Raw genomic sequence first — 20,050 nt, 5'->3', positions numbered from 1 at the left:
ACAGGAAGACTAGTAAGCATCCAGGCTTTCCTTAGTTATTGTTTGGTTTCATTCCTCCTTCAAGCTTTCGTTCTTTTTATTATTTATCCTCTTTTTCCCTTCCTCTCCCCAAGAGCGTTCTTGCCTTTGTTTCTATTCCCCCTTCTCCTCTCACCCTGGCTCTCTTTAATTTCTTTTTATTCCTCTTTTATTCATTTGCAGAGTGAAGAGTATTGCAACGTGTTGCATCCAGCTCTATCCTCTGCAGCACCCATTTTGAGGTAGCACTCACCATGTCCACTCAAAATACAAAGGTGCCTGCAGACTCAGAAATGTTCGGGACTCCTTTCCTTTTCTTGCATATCAGGATAGAATGCTAACTTTTAAATCCTGTATTTTGAAAATGAAAGCATATAATTCAAACAACATATTTTGAGCAAATAAAAATTAAAACGGAAACTATTGAGTTATTTTACTACAAGAATATCTAGTTACTTAGGTCATCAAGGGAGCTTTGTTTGTTTTATTTTGGAGTTGGGGTGTGTGTGTGTGTTGAATTTTTGGACTTCCATAGTCTATAGAAACAAACCCTGTATATGTGTGTAAATGTACAGGTCAAGAAGCAAAACCTGGGGGAACTGTCTCCTGCAAATCAAGAAGAGACTCCTTTGAGGGCTTGCCCTTCTCAGTTCAAGACTGGTTATTCTCAATAGATGGAAGGGCCAGGAAGAAATAACAACACACAGTATACTTCTAAATACAAAAGAAAGACAGCCAGAGTTTCTGACTGCTGCATTTTGAACTATGTCATAGACCAAAGCGAGTAGCACTTGGAACTGTTAGCCAGTTGAGGCAAAGCCAATTTTTTTAAGGAGAGGCAAATTTTGCAGGAGCTGAATCTTCTAAACCTTGGGAGTGCATTTTCTTTTGTTTTCTTTTTTAAGCGCCTGCATGCTTCAGCTCCCCACATGGAACTTTCAGTGTGAGGATGATTTGACAGTTACTGGCTTCTCCCCAGGTGGCTCAACTGTCAGACTCTGCCAAAAGCTTTTTTCAGACAAAATTTGCTGTAGCAGCATTGAGAATATCATGTGGTAAACATGCTTTGCATTGTGAACGTCACTCAAGGGGCGTGATTAATATGAGAACTTCATTGAAGAAGGAATCCCACAGGGCGAAAATGGAACCACTTCCCTACTCTCCAGCCCTGGGACAACTTTGTGGTTGAGTGTACAAAACTTGCATAAAGGCAGTATCTCCAGTCATCCTGTGCATGCCTTTCTAACATATAGTCATCCCCTCATCCAGGAGTAAGCATGCAGGAATCTTGTGTTTGGAGCACAATTAACTGACACATTTTCCAGAGTTTTGACTATGCCCTTGTCGAGGTTTCATTCATCTCAATAAGGCTTCCACAAGAGAACTTTCCAGTGAGTTGCCTTCGAGAATGATGGCGTAAGAATTAGGCAAAGGGTCAGCTTCTGCATAGGAATTCTCTCAGACCAACCACAAGACAGTTGCAGTCACTCTTCAAGGCAATGAGCAAGCCTTGTACCGCCACATTCTCAGGCTTTGGAAAGCAAAACAAACACAGCCCAAAAGCTGTGGAAGAAACTCAGGCCCATAAAGTCCAGACTCAATGAAACAGAGCACAGAGCAAACATAGTCCAAAGGCAATGGAAAGCAAACGCAGGCAAATAAACTCCAGACCTTGTGAAACAGAGCACAGATAGACACACTCCAAGCACAAGTAGAAAAGCAAACAGACGCAAATATAGTCTAAACTTAATGAAGCAGATAACTGAAACAGTAGCTGTCTTACACTCTCTTCAAGTCAAATCTAGGCAACTTTTCCCAGTTTCTTGAAACTGTAGTAAGACAGCTAGGAGTGGTTTGGACTCCCTGGGATTTTATGGAGGTTTTCCCAAATCACTGATCTGCTATTCTTCTTGACCAGAGAGATCATTTTGAGTCTCCTCTATGATGTCTGCAGTAACGGTTGAATCAACAACTTTCACATTCCTACACGTTCTCAGGTAGTTAGTTTTCAGTCATTGGTTCTTTCCATGGAACATGGGGAGTAGTGCAGGAACAAAGTGATCTTTATATAGGGGTTCCTTTACATATCCTCTAAATGCATACTTGCATTTTGACTGGAATACTTGTAAAGTTATGATATGACATTATGTGCAGTGTTTATTCCTCAGCCATATTCAAGAAAGTTAGGTATGCAGGGGTGGGGGTAGAAGTCAGCATCACAGTAAAATCATATGTCATTTTAAAGAACTGAGGCAAAGTCTTCATATTGGAAATTAAATATTTATATTATGAAAACAATCCTGTACTGATTTGCATTGGTTTCAGTGTGATCTGATGAGAAACCAGAGATGGCCCTACTCCCAAGCCCATATAGGTTACTAAAGTCCTGGGAGGGATTTTCTACTGCACCATATCTAACACATATCACCTTTACTAAATTTTGATGGGCTTTTTCGAGGGCTTGGTTCAATGCATTTCCATCAGCACTGCTAAGTGGAAGACTGCAGCGTGTGCCTATAGAGGACCGACTATGCCCTTGCAATTCAGGTGCAATTGAATTGATCGCCCACATTATATTATACTGTGACTTTTATAAGGTTGCCAGAAGCCATTTAATCTTGAGCCAGTAGTGGTTAGGAGTGCAGACTTCTAATCTGGCATACCAGGTTCGATTCTGCGCTCCCCCACATGAAACCAGCTGGGTGGCCTTGGGCTCGCCACGGCACTGATAAAACTGTTCTGACTGAGCAGTAATATCAGGGCTCTCTCAGCCTCACCCACCTCACAGGGTGTCTGTTGTGGGGAGAGGAATGGGAAGGCGACTGTAAGCCACTTTGAGCCTCCTTTGGGTAGGGAAAAGCAGCATATAAGAACCAACTCTTCTTCTTCTTCTTCTTCTTCTCTTGCTATCTAGGTTCCCTGGACTTACAGATGATAATCTAACATCTTGCTTGCAGATAAAGATAATTCTGTTTCTTACATGTTGGCGAAGTTTTGCTACACAGCCAGCAGAGTGCAGAAATCTTTGGTTACTGTTGATGCTGAATGACCTGACTGTCAAAATGCTGTATTAATGTTTTGTGCCTTTGTTTACTCCCTGATGCAGAGTGTCCTGACTGTTAAAACGCTGTAACAATGTATGTGGTCTGTAGATACTTTGATGCTGGTCAATGACCGTAATAAATAATCAATCAATCAATCAGTCATTGGTTTCAGTGAAAAGCTCCTTTCCAGTGATATCTTCTCTTCCATTTCCATTCAGAATGCTTTTGGGTTGTACCCCTCACCTCAGGAAGCCTGAATGCCAAGTGGCATTCAGGTGGATACGAAACCTGGCCCAATTCTATATGTTAACTAGGGGCAAAGCCTGTTGTATCTGGGAATACAATGGGCACTAGAGCTTGGCGGTGAGAAAAGGAAGGGGAGGAGTTGTCCAATCTGTATGGGCATGGGGTTGAATGTGTGTGTTGTGTGGGAGGTTGTGGTGGCGTGGTGGCAAATGAGGGCATGGGTGTGGAGATATGGGTGTCAAGAATCTGTGGTGTGGAATGTTAATTGAGTGTGGGAGAGGACTGACCTTTGGGAATGGGACTGACCTTTGGGATGACTGGCTAGGCTCAGAGCTGAGCCCTATTTGCTGCACTGCTTCCCTCCTGTCCTCCAAGACTGCCCACACCCTCAGGACAGCGCAGGCAGCCTTGGAGGGTGAGTAGTAGCAGCAAATGGGGCTTGGGGCTGCTTGTCCTCCAAGGCCGCCCCCCACCCTCAGGAGAGCATGGGCAGCCTCGAAACGAGAGTGGTGGCAGCTGGTGAGCCCCAGAGCACAGCCCCATTTGCCACACGGCCACTGCCTGCAGTCTGAGCCTGCCCCTACCCTCAGGAGAGTGTGGATGGATGGAGGAGGCAGTGGCAGAAGCAGCGGCAGAGGCCGCGCAGCGGCTGAGGCCTGACACCCAGACTCACCAGGCATCGCTCTGGCCATTATTTGTGATGTTTCCACATAATGGCCAAGAATTTAATTGCTGGCACATTTTTTATCATAGGGCTTTTATATTGGTAACCCTATACTCAAACTGTGATTTATAGTTCTATCCTATGAAGTGTTGCTCCAGTTGAAGACCCCTGATTTCAAATGGATTATATGGAGTAACTCTTCATAGGGCTACACAGTTAATCACAAATGAACACGTTAAAACATATCAAGCATGGAAAGGTTGCTATAGACTGTATTACAAGTGTTTTCTACATGGACATTCTCATGCTGCTTTCCCACAGCGATCTCCCAAGGTAAAGAGGTGCGGGATATACTGATCCTGCTGGATGAGGCTGGGAGATCAGGGTGGAGCCATATGCTTTGGCTCTATAGTATTTATTTTATTATGTTTTAATTTAACACATTTCCACGCTGCCTTTCCCCAAGGCAGTGGACTTCTCACATATTAAAATACAAATATATCCAGCATATTTAAATAATTTTTAAAAAGCATATAAATACATGAACATATAGATACACAAACAAGGATGAAGACTGTCATTGAGGGCTGTTAGATAATGTGTTATTTTTCCACTATTTGTTTTTTATATCTTTCTCTAATTTTATGGATTTTTAATGGTGGTTTTAATTGGAGATTGTACTGTTTGCAAAGAGCCTCTTGTGGCGCAGAGTGGTAAGGCAGCAGACATACAGTCTGAAGCTCTGCCCATGAGGGTGGGAGTTCAATCCCAGTAGCCGGCTCAAGGTTGACTCAGCCTTCCATCCCTCCGAGGTTGGTAAAATGTGTACCCAGCTTGCTGGGGGGTAAAACGGTAATGACTGGGGAAGGGAATGACCCAATGCTTGCACAGGGGATACCTTTACCTTTACCTTACTGTTTGCACTTTGTATGTAACCCACCACAAGCCAGCTTGTCTGGGAGTGGCAGGTAATAAATCTAATAATAAATCTAATCATCATCATCATCTGAGTTAGTGAAGGAATGGCAGACAAAACAAAAGTTGTCATCTGTAGGTGGAAGACAATGATAGAGGGATAGGTCTATTTGGGGAGAGACTGCCGAAGTTTTGACACTACAACTCAGAAGGCCCTTTCTTAGATTGCAATCCAACTATCTTCAGATGGAAAGGGAATTCAAGCCAGGGCTTCTGAAGATGAATGGAATGGTCAAAAAGATTCATAGGCTTAGCCTTGTACAATTTATCTACCAGACTTACAGTAAAAATGCCAATCCCATGTAGATTTCCATTATTTGATATGGCAGACCATTGGAGTTGCAGCAACTTCATAGGTCGAATTCCCCATTTAATAGAAATGCTTCTCAACCATAATTCCCCTAATGTTTATAATTGGATGTGTCAGGCAGTCTAACCATTGTAGTTATCTTTGGTATCAGTATCCGCCACCCCCCCCCCCCAGGAGACTGGCACCCTCACCACTGAGCCACACCTTTTAGTGTAAAATACCAAGTGAGTTGGGACCATCATAATGTAGTTTATCCACTTCAAAGACAATATCCCATGCTAACAGATATGGGAAACCTTTGTGGCAGTGATGCTGATTCCCTTGACAAATGTAACATCTACCCCAGGTCTTTGAGTTTAGTATGGAGGTGGTGAACTAACAGTTCAGCAAACTCTGTGATACATGAGCTCATCTGTTTGCTAGATTATCAGAAATAAATTTACATGCGGGAAGCAGCACAGTTCCTAGGCAGTTTGTTGCTTTGTATTTGCACATATCCTTTCCCCTGGTTTGTGGTGTCTTCCCAAGATAGTTTTTGTTCTCGAAACTAGATCTTGGAATCTCTAGCTTGCCTACACTGTGCATAAAGTGTGGTGAGAGCTGAAGCCAGAAAAAACACTGATGGTTTTCCATGGAACTCCATTACCAGCTTCACCCTACCAATTTTATTATTATTTCTGAAGTTTCCTCTCCTGATCACTTTTCCAGTTTCCACTAAATGTATAATTGCTTAGTTGCTTTGTAAATAAAATAGTACTTTAAATTGGATCAACTTTAATGAACAGTTTGTTAAATTTAATTGCTTTTTGTACTGAAATAAGTTTGAAATACAGATCATTTTAAAGCATAATAAAATGTAAACCTCACTGTGTCCATCCCCCCCCCCCCGCAAAAAAAATGTACAAGTAAAGAACCCAGTTGGTAAAATATCTTATTGATCTAATTTTCTGATATGAACATACTTAGGCTACCATTTTCCCTGGACTTCTGAGAATTAATGTTGCAAATTAAGGCCATTTTCAAACTGCCTTTGGATTCTGTTTTAGTAACTAGTTGCTAATGGATTTTTTCCTGTCATTGCAGATGAGTGACTAGCTACTAGCAGAACTTATTTACCTATTCATCTACCTATTCATTTACCTTTGCATTGGGTTAGCAAAGCATAGTTGAGCCATTTTTGAGGGAAACTACTTCCTTCCATTTTCTATACCTTTGTTGCACTTTTGAATTACTGGTGTGATTGTTTAAAATGTCCCTAGCACTTCCTACAATGCTGCTTTCCCCTTCGCTGTACTTTTTTGCCATGTTATTTTATTTTTTGAACATTCTAAGTTGAGCGTTATAGCATAAAACCAATATAGCACTCCAGTGCTATAGTGGCATCATTGGAGTCAGGGTATTTCAACGGTGCTGCTATAGTACATTGGTTTAGTGCAATAGTGTTCAATTTAGAATGTTTTTAATAAGTCCAAGGAATATCGTGCAGTGAAAAAGGACTGGGGGTGGGCAGGATGCAACACTGTTTCAAATGACCCTAACACTTCAGAGATGGCTCAATAATCAAAGGAAATTTGCTATATGAAATCCCTGTCTCTGTATTGCTTTACTCAAAATTGGACCCCCAGTGAATAACATGCAGCTTAGAAAGTCTTCTAAGTTAATGAATTGGCAGTTATTTGAAAAATGTGGCTCTTATCTACTTCTTTTGGCCATCTGTCTAGCCTGATTGACTGCATTGGTTTCTAATAAACTGGAATTCTGGGGGTGAAGATTCTGGCTGTAACACACAACATGATGCATGGAAAATTGTCATAGAAAAAGGTAAATTCCCTTGCTAGAAATGGGATGATTATTTCTAATTACAGATGACTGCAAATTGGGAGGAGTAGCAAACATCCCAGAAGTTATAGAGTTCAACAAGATCTGAACATGCTGGAAAAGTGGGCCAATGAGAACAAGATGCCATTCAATAAGGAGAAATGCAGAGTTCTACAGCTGGATCACACAGGTGGGAGATACACTTCTGGGCAGCTGTGTGTGTGAATGAGACTGTAAGTTCTTTGAGGGACTGTAAGCTAAATATGAGTAGACAGTGTGATGCATTGGTAAAGAAGGCAAATGCAGTCTTGGGCTGTATCAACATAGGCATTGTATCAAAATTGCAAGATATCATAGTCTCACTATATACTGCATTGGTCTGACTTCACATGGAGTTCTGTGTGCTGTTCTGGAGGCCTCACTTCAAAAATAATGTGGACAAAATTGAGAAGTTACAGAGGAGAGGAGAGGAAGGAGTATGAAAGGAGTATGATCTGAGACTTGGGGACTGCACCTTATGTGGACTGCACCCTGAGCCTTCGGGGAGGGTGGTATATAAATCTAAAAATAAATAAAATAAATAAAATAAATAAATAAAGGCTGAGAGACTGGGGAATGTTCGGCCTGGAGAAGAGGAGGCTGAGAGGAGACATAACAGCTCTCTTTAAGTGTAAGAAAGGTTATATAATTTTAAAGGTGGTTACAGCAGAGGATAGGACACGCTGTAATGGGTTTAAATTATATGTAGAACGGTACCAGCTAGATATCAAGGAAATTTTTTTTCACAGTCAGAGTAGTTCAGCAGTGGAATTGGCTGCCTAGGGAGGTAGTAAGCTCCCCCTCTATGGTGGTCTTTAAGAAGCAGCTGGACAGATACTTTTCCTGAATGCTTTAGGCTGATCCTGCAATGAACAGGGGGTTATACTAACAGGGGAGCTCAAACTCCAACTTTATGATTCTACTAGATTCAAAGCCTGTTCATGAGAAAGGACCCCCCCCCCCCGCCATGACCACCCAGCAGACACATAGAGGCGGCATTGCCCCTGGGTACAGCATTTCTGGGCCTGGTGGGAAGGCCTGCCTCCCCCGCTCCCCCCCCGCGGCGGTGCGGCCTTCTCTTCTGGCCTAGAGGCACACTTGGGCCTTGAAGAGACCCTGGATGTGCTTCTAGGCCCAAGGGGAAGGCCTGCTTCCCCCTCCCCCCGGTGGCAGTGCAGCCTTCCACTCCCCCAATCAAGTGGTAAGGAGAGGAGACCAAAAATTGGAACAATGCAAGTGCAGAAGGGAAAAGGGAGGCTGCCCATCTGGGTTCAGATTGATTAGAATTCAGCAGAATCTACAGGGAGAAATTCCTAGAGTGCTTTGACACAGCAATCGGACGTGCCGTTGCCACATCTGTATGTAATTTCCACATTTTATTTTTCAATTCAATAGCATGAAAAGGGTCAGAAGCAGAAAGGCAGTAATGGCAGTCAGGACAGCTTCTTATTCCAGATTATAGTGTCAAGTAAATAAACATGCCAGCTCATCTTCAGGGCATTCAGAAAACCACAGTAATAGGCTACAGTAATAAAATATGCAGGCTGCATGGAGTGATAGGGCCAATTCTGCTATAACAAAAAGTTATTTATTCAGTGGCTTCCTTTTTGACTCTCTATCAGCCAATATACTATCTAAAACAGGAAATATAATCAACACTGGCAGCTGATATTGCAAAATAATAAATGAAATAAACTGGTATAAACTATTTGCTTTCCTTTAGGTTTATGGACAAGCCTGGAGAAAACAGTCTGGTACCTTTAAAAGAGGCTTAATGTGTAGAAATGTTTGGCTGAAGTTATTCATGGCATGCTAAGAGCACCTGAGGCTTGACGAGGGAGCCTTTGCTGCCACGGGGTCTAGGAGCGCCATAAAGGACGCTGCCAGGGGAGTGGGGACTATAAGTCCCAGCTGCCCCAGCGGCAGCAACAGAGCGGCGTGGGAAGGGGAAGGCATGGGCGATGCTCCTCTAGAGGGAGCAAGTTAGCCTACCATGCCTCTTCTCCCCTGTGGCGCCGAAGCGAAAGCATCAGGCGCGGGGAGCTCCTGCTGACGGCATGCTTGCGGCCTGTACACAAGAGACACCGTTGACTTCTGAAGGCCCGGGCCGAGCGGCTGACGGGATCGAGAGGTTTTTTTTTTTAAAAAAGAAAGAAAAAATAGGCACAACTCTACGGCTGCGCGGCTGAACGGGACGCGGGGGCTCCTTTCAGATTGCGCAGGGAGAGGGGTTTAAAAGAGCACTGCTTTAGCACGTGTGTGTGTGTGAGTGCGTGCGATTCCCGCAGCAGGTTGCGAGTGTGTCCCTAGGGTGGATTAAACGGCCTTCAGAAGGAAGGAGGGCTTTTATGGCGCCGAAAAGACAGGCAGCCAAGGGGCACAAGCCAAGGGCAGCACCGGCTCAAGGCGGGAATGCAAATACTTTGCCGTTTATGGAGGCGGGCCACCAGATGGCGGCGGGAGGCTCAGAATCAAGGGGGATGGGGTTAGCAACAGGCCTGTCTTCTCAACCTCCTTATGGGACTCGGGCAGCCAGGCGGAGGGCTGTACTTGCAGCAGGGGAGGCTGCCTTAGATTTAAGTATGCACCCTCCTTGGGGGCTCAGCAACCTGAATTGGATAATGGGGCAATGGTGGTATCCCAGGTGGTAGTGCCTGTGGTTGGTACTATTCCTGACCCTGGCTCTTATTGGGGGCAGTCCATGTTGAATGTGGGGCAGGCTGCATTGCCTGCTGGCCGGACCATGGCCAGGGGCACAAGTATTATGGGAGTCACGCTGGGGAATTTCTACAACAGACCCCACATACAGGGGCTTTTCGCGGGGCCACAACTTGGTCATCAGGTTCTTCCAATTCTCCTCAGGCTCAAGTGGGTCAGGCAGGGTATGCTCAGAATGTCTCCAGCATACAGCCATGGTCTAGTGCTGTCCTGGGGCACGGGGTTGGTCAGGATCCTTGGCAGGGTGTGACCAGTTTATGGCAGGATCACAGAGTGCGTCAGGCTGCACAGCTCGCAGCCCCTCAGGCCTGGCCTGATCAGGGTAGATGGCAGAATACAGCAGGTCCGCCAGTGGGGTTGGCTCAGGCAGGTAATGGGTCCTTTTGGCAGTCTGCTGGGACGCCCCTGCCTAATTGGCAACGGGGTCAAGAACACATGCCATTATGAAGGGAAGGATGGCATATGGATGGGAACCGGGGAACAGGTAAATTACAGGCAATTTTGGCCTGTGCCACAAGGGTCTGCTTATCTGGTCACTAGGCACCTGGGGCAAGAGGGGGCCACTGTGGGCCATCTGCCACTGGTCTCAGGGAAGGGTCCTATTACCACTACTTCAACAATAACGAGTGGAGGGTCACGCCTGGTTCTCAGGTTGCGCCATTAATGGTGTCAGGACTGGATAATGCTCATAGTTTTCAAGGTAATCCGGGTTCTCAGGCCATTTCATCAATATTACCAGGTGCTGGTAATACATCAGGTTCTTTGGCTGTTCCATCAACATTGCCGGGTGTTAATACTCCGGGTAATACTCTGGGTTCCTTGGCTGTTCCATCAACAATAAGGGGTATCAATACTCTGACTTCTCCGGGCCTGCCATCAACTTCAGGGAATGAGGAGGTGACTCCTGGGCCCCAGGCCATTCCATCTACGGTGCAGATGGTGGGGTCTACGGGTGGCACTAATGGTTCTATAGCTGTTCCACACCTATACAGGACACAGGGACTGAGCAGGGGGCCCGGAAGAAAAAGCGTACAAGGAGAGGAGGGACAAAGCGGGTACGGGCACGACAAGAGTTCAGTACATCAGGTGAGTCTTCCTCCTTGGAGGATGAAGCAACACAGACAAAGCGGGATAGCAACTATTGGTTGCATGGGGCATTGGTCCTGGGCATCCCTTCATGCTGGGCATCTCGCAGAGAGGCAACTAAGGAATACTATAAAGAAAAAGGGGCGGGTGCTTCGGGGTCTCCTCCCACAAGCTATGTTGCAGGGGAACATCCTCCAGGAACACACCTTACAAGTAAGCTTAGGGAGAGGGCCTTGGATGGATGCTATGTAGATGTTTTTCACATGGTATGTCTTGAGGAAGATGGTCCCCATACCGGCTCTAGAAGGGATAAGAAAACGAGAGATGGTACAAGAGTTGACCATTTGTTTATTAACTGGATGCAAGGTTATGGTCAATACATGGGATTAGTGATCGTGGCATACTCGGAACGGGGATGGCACATAGTGCAACATCTTAATAATGTTTTTGAGGTGAAGGCATTGTCGGGGGACGTGGCGGCAATCTCCTGCGACAAGTTGATGCGAGAGAGAGCATCTATTAATGACCAGGCTCGTTGGGATGTTGAAGACCACGATGCTTGGATAGTCAAAGTGGGTCCCTATGTTAGGAAGTATGACCAGGAGAGAAAGAAGTTTGGGGGGAGAAAAGATGGGTGTGGAGCCTGTTGGGAATATAATCGAGGCACTTGCCAGCGGCGTCGATGCCACTATGAACACTGCTGTGAAAATTGTGGTGGCAGTCATTTGAAACAGGACTGCGAAAAGACAGCGGGGAACCAGCAGCCCTTTCAGGGGGGGTGGCCCACTGCCAAAAAATGGGGTGGGTCGGGGAACAACAATGGGCAGAAGAGTGCCTGAGGTTCCACTGGAGTTACGAACATTAGCTGTCACGCCTATTCGTGTGTCTGCGTTGATAAAGCTATTAAATCGTTATCTGGCTAAGAATGCAGCATCCTACCTAGCCGCTGGTTTTGTGGTGGGTTTCCGAATACCTTTCACTGGCACAAGGGTTTCAACGATGAGCAGCAATTTAAAATCTGCGGCACAGTTACCCGACGTCCTGGTAGCCAAGATCGGTAAGGAGTGTTCTGCAGGGCGTATGGTAGGCCCATATGTCAGCCCCCCCATTGGTCAACTTAAGACTGTCTCCTTTAGGGGTGGTTCCGAAAAAAGCCCCTGGCTAGTACCACATGATACACCACTTGTCATACCCAAAAGGTTCATCAGTTAATGATGCAATTGCAACAGAGTTATGTTTGGTGAAGTATGCTTCATTGGATCATGCAGTGGCAATAATTCGGTCATGTGGCAGGGGGTCCCTCATGGCAAAGTGTGATATTCAGTCTGCCTTCCGTTTGCTGCCAGTTAACCTGGATTATTTTTGTTTGCTAGGATGCCATTTTGAAGGGTGTTGGTATGTGGACAAGGCAATGTCCATGGGATGCTCAATCTCATGTTCTTCATTCGAAACATTCAGCACTTTTCTGGAATGGGAGATAAAGGAATGGACACATTCTCCCCGTATCACCCACTTTTGGATGATTTTTTGTTAGTGAGTCTCCAGGCTCCACAGCATGTGGTGATAGGCTGTCAGCTTTTAAACAGTTGGCGGATGAATTGGGCATCCCCTTAGCTGATGAGAAGACGGAAGGCCCTGTATCCACTTTGACCTATTTGAGAATTAAGCTGGATTCTGTAGCTGGCAAATCAGAATTGCCTCTGGATAAGTTGAGGGTTTTGCAGGACTTGTTGGGTTCCATGTTACGAAGGAAAAAATGTACACTAAAGGAGATTCAGACACTGCTGGGGCATCTCAATTTTGCCTATAAGGTGGTATCCCCGGGCAGGGCCTTTTGTGCCCAACTGTCGAGGTCTATGGTGGGCATTTCTTCCCTGCAACATCATATCTGATTAACTCGACCAATAAAAGATGACATGCGGGTCTGGGGGGAATTTCTGGAGTAGTTTAACGGGGTGGCTATTTGGCAATCGCCAATCACACCCGAGAACTCCTTTCAGATGCACTCGGATGCAGCCGGCAGTCTGGGCTTAGGGGTTGTCTATCAAGACAGATGGTGTTCTGAACATTGGCCAGCAGATTGGGCATATTACAGGATCTCACCACCTTTTCCCAGTGGTGTCTGTTGAGTTGTGGAAGGGTCTTTTTAAGGACCATATGGTTTTGTTTTGGTGTGACAACCAGGCGGTTGTTCGCATTATCAACAGACAGTCTAGCTGCTCGGAGAGGGTTATGTGACTGGTGAGAAAACTGGTGAGTATGTGTTTAGTGCACAATATTTCCTTTGTTGCCCGACTTATCCCAGGGGTCAACAATGATGTGGCAGATGCCTTGTCTCGATTCCAGGAACAACGGTTTCGGATTTAGGCTCCATCAGCAAACTTGATGCTGGATCCGTTCCTGGAGGAGCTGTGGACCCTTGGCGTTGGGCCATCCAGCAGGCTGTGATGGGTTCCTTGGCACCTTCCTCTTTATGAGCATATTCCAATGCAGTGTCAGGATTTTTATATTTTTCTGCCTCACGGGGTTGTACTGATCCATTACCACCAAGGGAGGAGGTGATATTGTGTTATTTGGCATATCTCCATACACAAGGGAAGGCGCCAAGAATTATTTCAGTACGCCTTGCCGGTTTGTCCTTTTAATGCAAGTTCCAAAATTGGTGGGACCCTGCATCTTCTTTTTTGGCCCGGAAAGCGGTGGCTGGATGGTGGAGATTGGCACCTAGTAAGGGAGATTCCAATATCTCTACCAACTGTCAGACATACAGCAACAGGGCTGCTGAGCCCTTCATAAGGGCAGGGGATTCTCTTTTCCCAGTTCCCATTTCCTGCCACTACTCAGAGCTGCAGTGGGAGGAAAGAAATTATGGCCATTTGGCCATATGTCACTTTCAGAGAGAAGTGGAAGTGGCATCAGTCTGCTCTAGGTATTAAGATTCCTGAAGTGGACTTGCATCACTTTTTGTTTTCTCAGGAAGTAATGTCATTGTATCATTGACAGTAGCCCCCGTATCTGCACCTGATCCCCTCTTTTGTCGGGGAAAAGCGGCATATAAGAACCAACTCTTCTTCTTCTTCTTCTTCTTCTTCTTCTTCTTCTTCTTCTTCTTCTTGATTGCCAGGTCTGATAACCCTAATAAGCAATGATACTGGAAGTTAATTCTATCTGTTATTCATATACTGCTCCAAACCAGGTACAAAAACACTTAGAAACCCAGAACAACACTGTAGTTATTATAATAAAATATTATAAAACAGTACTGGAAGTTGTTTGTCAACTCCAGAAGCCCCGTCTGCATTACAGTGAACACATGAATGCTTGCATGTGTGTACAACTGCCTATAAGAAAGAGCCAATGCACATTCACATTATGAATGAAACCAGGGGGCAGTACCTGGTTAAATGTGGGTCTGATATCACATATTTGGCTGTGAATGCCTTGAATGTAACATGAGAATTATCCATCACACACATATTTTTAAAATCAAATGTACACTGTCACTGCAATTTGTGAACAGGGCTGGGTCATTCATTTGTTCATTGTAACTTGTCAGCAAGGGCTAGAGTAGAACAGGGAGGTGTTTGGTAGGCTAAGAAGGGCAAGTGAAGGTAGAAGGCTCAGAACTTGCCTTTGATGACTTATGAAAACAAGCAGCATTACAAAGCAGACACAATAAAGGTGTTTGGCAGCCCATGAAAACAGTCAGCACTGCCAAGCAGGAAGAGTCAATTGTGTCAAACCCACAACTCCTTCACAAAGTAATAACAGCAACTGCAATAGCAAAGTAAACTGTAGAAGAATCTGCAATGTCGCAGGGAAATAGTGCTGTTGCCTTTATAGAATCCAACCACTCAAACAACTAGGCAAAAATGCTGTCCTCTTCAGTAGTAAAAGTCAGTATGACACTGCTGGTTGGATAAGAAGAGTGCTAACAGCAAACCAGTGGGCAAGTTTGCAGATGATACAAGATTATTCAGGATGGTGAAAAACTCAGGCTGGCTGTAAAGACCTCTGTAAGAATCTCTACAAACCAGATCAGCCCTTCTCAACTTTTTTACTGTTGGGAAACCTCTGAAACATTCTTCAGGCTTCAAGAAACCCCAGAAGATTGTGCAGAAGATATCTGGGAAACAGCTGTGTACAACCCCACCCAGGCCCTCTTCTTTCCCATCCCCTTGAGGCCCATCATTGGCCATGTTGGGAAGGGGTAGGTAGGTTGACATGACCATATCTATAAAAAAATAATTAAGAAGAAGAAGGAGGAGGAGGAGGAGGAGTTGGTTCTTATATGCCGCTTTTCCCTACCCGAAGGAGGCTCAAAGTGGCTTATAGTCGCCCTCCCATTCCTCTCCCCACAACAGACACCCTGTGAGGTAGGTGAGGCTGAGAGAGCGCTGATATCACTGCCCGGTCTGAACAGTTTTATCAGTGCCGTGGTGAGTCCAAGGTCACCTAGCTGGTTGCATGTGGGGGAGCACAGAATCGAACCCGGGAAACTACAGACCAGTGAGTCTGACCTCTGTTGTGGGGAAGATAATGGAGCAGATATTAAAGGGAGCGATCTGCAAACATCTGGAGGACAATTTGGTGATCCAAGGAAGTCAGCATGGATTTGTCACCAGCAGGTCCTGTCAGACCAACCTGGTTTCCTTTTTTGACCAAGTAACAGGTTTGCTGGATCATGGAAATTCGGTTGATGTAAAGCTTTTGACAAGGTCCCCCATGATGTTCTGATGGATAAGTTGAAGGGCTGCAATCTGGATTTTCAGATAGTTAGGTGGACAGGGAATTGGTTAGAGAACCACACTCAAAGAGTTGTTGTCAATGGTGTTTCATCAGACTGGAGAGAGGTGAGTAGCGGGGTACTTCAGGGCTCGGTGCTCTGCCCGGTACTTTTTAACATATTTATTAATGATCTAGATGAGGGAGTGGAGGGACTACTCATCAAGTTTGCAGATGACACCAAATTGGGAGGACTGGCAAATACTCCGGAAGACAGAGACAGAGTTCAACAAGATCTGAACACAATGGAAAAATGGGCAAATGAGAACAAGATGCAATTTAATAAAGATAAGTGTAAAGTTCTGCATCTGGGTCAGAAAAATGAAAAGCATGCCTACTGGATGGGGGATACGCTTCTAGGTAACACTGTGTGTGAACGAGACCTTGGGGTACTTGTGGATTGTAAACTAAACATGAGCAGGCAGTGTGATGCAGCGGTAAGAAAGGCGAATGCCATTTTGGCCTGTATCAACAGGGGCATCACATCAAAATCACAAGATGTCATAGTCCCATTGTATACGGCACTGGTCAGACCACACCTGGAGTACTGTGTGCAGTTCTGGAGGCCTCACTTCAAGAAGGACGTAGATAAAATTGAAAGGGTACAGAGGAGAGTGACGAAGATGATCTGGGGCCAAGGGACCAAGCCCTATGAAGATAGGTTGAGGGACTTGGGAATGTTCAGCCTGGAGAAAAGGAGGTTGAGAGGGGACATGATAGCCCTCTTTAAGTATTTGAAAGGTTGTCACGGAGGAGGGCAGGATGCTGTTTCTGTTGGCTGCAGAGGAGAGGACACGCAGTAATGGGTTTAAACTACAACGATATAGGCTAGATATCAGGGAAAAATGTTTCACAGTCAGAGTAGTTCAGCAGTGGAATAGGCTCACTGGTAGTCTTCAAGCAAAGGTTGGATACACACTTTTCTTGGATGCTTTAGGATGCTTAGGGCTGATCCTGCGTTGAGCAGGGTGTTGGACTAGATGGCCTGTATGGCCCCTTCCAACTCTATGATTCTATGATTCTATGATAATGCTTCAGTTTAGAAACAAAATTAAGGGGGACAATATAATAGACATTTATAAAAATTACGCATTGATTAGAGAGAATAGACAGATATAACTTTTTCTCCAACTCCCAAATTGAATGGGCAGTTGATTCAGGACAGACAAAAAGAAATGCTTCTTTATAGGAATAGTTAAAATGTGGAATTTGTTGCCAGAGGATGTAGTGATGATCATGGGCATAGACAGTTTTTAAAGTTGATTAGACAGATTCATGGAGAATAAATCTATCAGTTGCTACTAGCAAGTGACCAAAAGGAATCTCTATGTTCAAAAGCAGTAAATCTCTGAAAGGCAACAACATCAGGGGAAGGCTTTAGCCTCTGTGCTCTGTTGTTGGCCTTCCAGAATAACTGGTTGGCCACTGTGTGAGACAGGTTGGTCCTCAAGTCTGAATCAGTAGACTTCTTCTGATGTTTTTAACATTTCTGTCACATTATCTCACTCAGTTTGGTGCTAGAGTGACATTTGGATAACTACTGGCCATTGTATTCTTTCCTCGTTATTCCAAATGACTATAGGCACAACTTGAAAAGTTTATATCCAGTACCACCTAATCTAATAGAGCATGCAATACATCTTGTACAAGCTGCAGACTAGAGATCCTCCTCCACCATCTGAAATAACGTTTTCCCTCCCTTTTTATCATTCTACCTAATGAAGATCTTTAGAGGACTCATATGCTGTTTACGTGTGTATGGGTATGTGATATTTTGGCTGATCCTGATAAAATATATTGTATATGATGTAACAACTCATTCTGTTATCCTAATGATAATCAACCTTTTCTGATATTATTTTTAATCAGATGGAGTATAAATTAAGTATAAATAAATCATATAGCAATTAAGGTCAAACCAGCAAAGCAAAGATGTAATTGTGTTTCATTTTGCTATAATTCACTTCAGCTAGGCATCCATCTTGCAAAAAAATCATTTCCGTGAGGAGCATGATTACTCTGGCTTTTAAAACTTTCCCCCCATTTTAGCCACTAGATGGCAACAAGCATGAAACATATTTTACAAGCATATGTTAAATATTTTTGGCTTGCTAAATCCTATTCCTATGATGAATCTATTCTGTGTAGGACAGGAAAAATCAAAATAAATCAACTTTTTTCAGAATGTAGATGCTGTAATATAATTACTTGACTTGGAGCCATATGATTCTGTTGGCTGGTTTTCTTCATCATTTGCTACAGACACAGTTTATATTGAAATCCCATTTATCTTGCATTTTTGTTCATCTAGTTTCCTATTAGCCTGCACCAGAGGACTTATCGCTTGAAAATTGGGAGGACTTAGCATTAGCATTCTTTGTATTTAAGCTTCTCCTTGTTATTTCTGGCAGCATGATTTATATCAATAGAATCATGGAAGTAGTTATCTATTGATTGACAAATGTCATTTTGCCTTCATTGTGTCAACTTTTCTACAAAGGTAAGAGGCCTAACTTAGTAACACACATATATTATGGGACTTTAGAGTGAAACCTACCACAGAACTATTTCTTACTGTCTTTGGGATCTCAATATCTTTATTTATTATGGAGCTTCTCACTCACTCACTCACTCACTCACTCACTCACTCACACTTTCTTTCTGCTTATAGTCAGCAAACACCTTCCATTACCTTGTGTTTGGTATAGAAAATGCCAGCTGAAAATAAGGAATTATGGGCATTGTAGTTCTTAAGACAACACATTTATTTATTTCATTTATAATTTATCCTTTCTCAAGGTGACTCAAGGTTGATTACAAGATATGGTAAATGCAACAGAAACAGTATAAGACCCATTAAACAGTGCAACAAGACTTGTGGCCAACCTACATTAAATGTATGGTGTGAGTTGGCAGTCCAAGGTTGGGAATCCAACTTGCAGATACACATCTGATCAAGAGATTTACTTTAAAGAGCACCTTGGGGCCCAATTCTGTTCAGCAGTATGGAGTGCAGAAGAGGGATTTCAGTCTTCCCTACAATGTCCTGTTTACAAGTGCAAATGGCTAGACTGTGTGTGTTTGTCCTGCTGCTAGAGTCCATTTCTTCTCAGTCTTATGATGCCAGGACATAGAGACGTAGGGGTATCAGGCCTACCGATATATGGTGAGGCCTCCCATTAATTACTTTTGATGCCCTCTGTTACCATGGGCATTAATAGAAGGATTTGGTAAGGGAGAAAAAGTTTGGAATCCCAGTGGTTCCCTGGCATACCCATTTTACTTCTGAGCCAAACTGAAAGTGACATAGGACAACTTAGTGTAATGCAAACACTCAATGGTAAAGCCCTAACTTTTTTTACAGAAAGTTAAAACATCCCTGCTGATGCACTGATGCTATTTCTTGGTACAGATGTACACAAACCACATTTTTGCTATTTGGTGTGTGGATCGTGGCTGAACCACAACATGAAGAAGATTATCCACAAACTGAACCAGGAACCCATACAAACAAGGATGCTGGTTCACATTGGGTTGTGGGCCATTTAAAGTTTAAATCCCTGTTTTCTGTTCCCTTTGGCTATTTGTGGGGATTTCTAAACAGCTGAGTGGCAGGACTTCCACTCTGAGCCATTTAAACCAAACAACCCTCCACACCTCACTTTCCACTCCCCATGAATAGCCACAGACAGCTGAGCTGTTTGGTTTAAATGACTCCCAGCATATTTGTTTGTTTGTTTGTTTGTTTGTGATAACACAAACTGCACCAAAAGTCATGGAAGTATGTGGTAGTTCTTCAGTTTGCAAACATAAATTTGCAGACCATGAACCAACCAAAATTCATGATGAACTTTAGTTTGTCAGCCAGTTCATGCCCATCCCTACTTCTGGGCTTGCAATGAGTGATGCCACTACATTACTGGTGGTGTCATTACATTGTCATTGACATCATTATATCATTGGAGAAGCCCTCCCCCCACCCGATAAGTTTCCAACAAACAGGTGCCCCAGCAAACTAAAATCTCCTCATGTTCACTAAACTCCAGAAAAGAATCAGGCCCCATGGCAATTTAAAAGGTGAGTCACCTGATCAGACAAATGACTGCATGTAGGATTGGGAGCCTCCAACATATAACAGTCTTGCAAACTCAGATCAAACAGTGCAATAAAAATATATAAGACCATAAACTATGCCCAAAATGGTTTGCAGAAATTAGAAAATAATACATACAATAAATAAAATAAAATAACACATACAATAGACAGTACCAGAAAATATACATAGTCCCTTTACAAAAGTCTCCTCCTGAACAAATTCTGTTTAACACATATTGTGGAACAATAGAA

This window comes from Paroedura picta, chromosome 2 (assembly GCF_049243985.1).
Source record: "Paroedura picta isolate Pp20150507F chromosome 2, Ppicta_v3.0, whole genome shotgun sequence".
Taxonomy (NCBI): Eukaryota; Metazoa; Chordata; class Lepidosauria; order Squamata; family Gekkonidae; genus Paroedura; species Paroedura picta.
Note: the sequence above shows the minus strand (reverse complement) of the source record.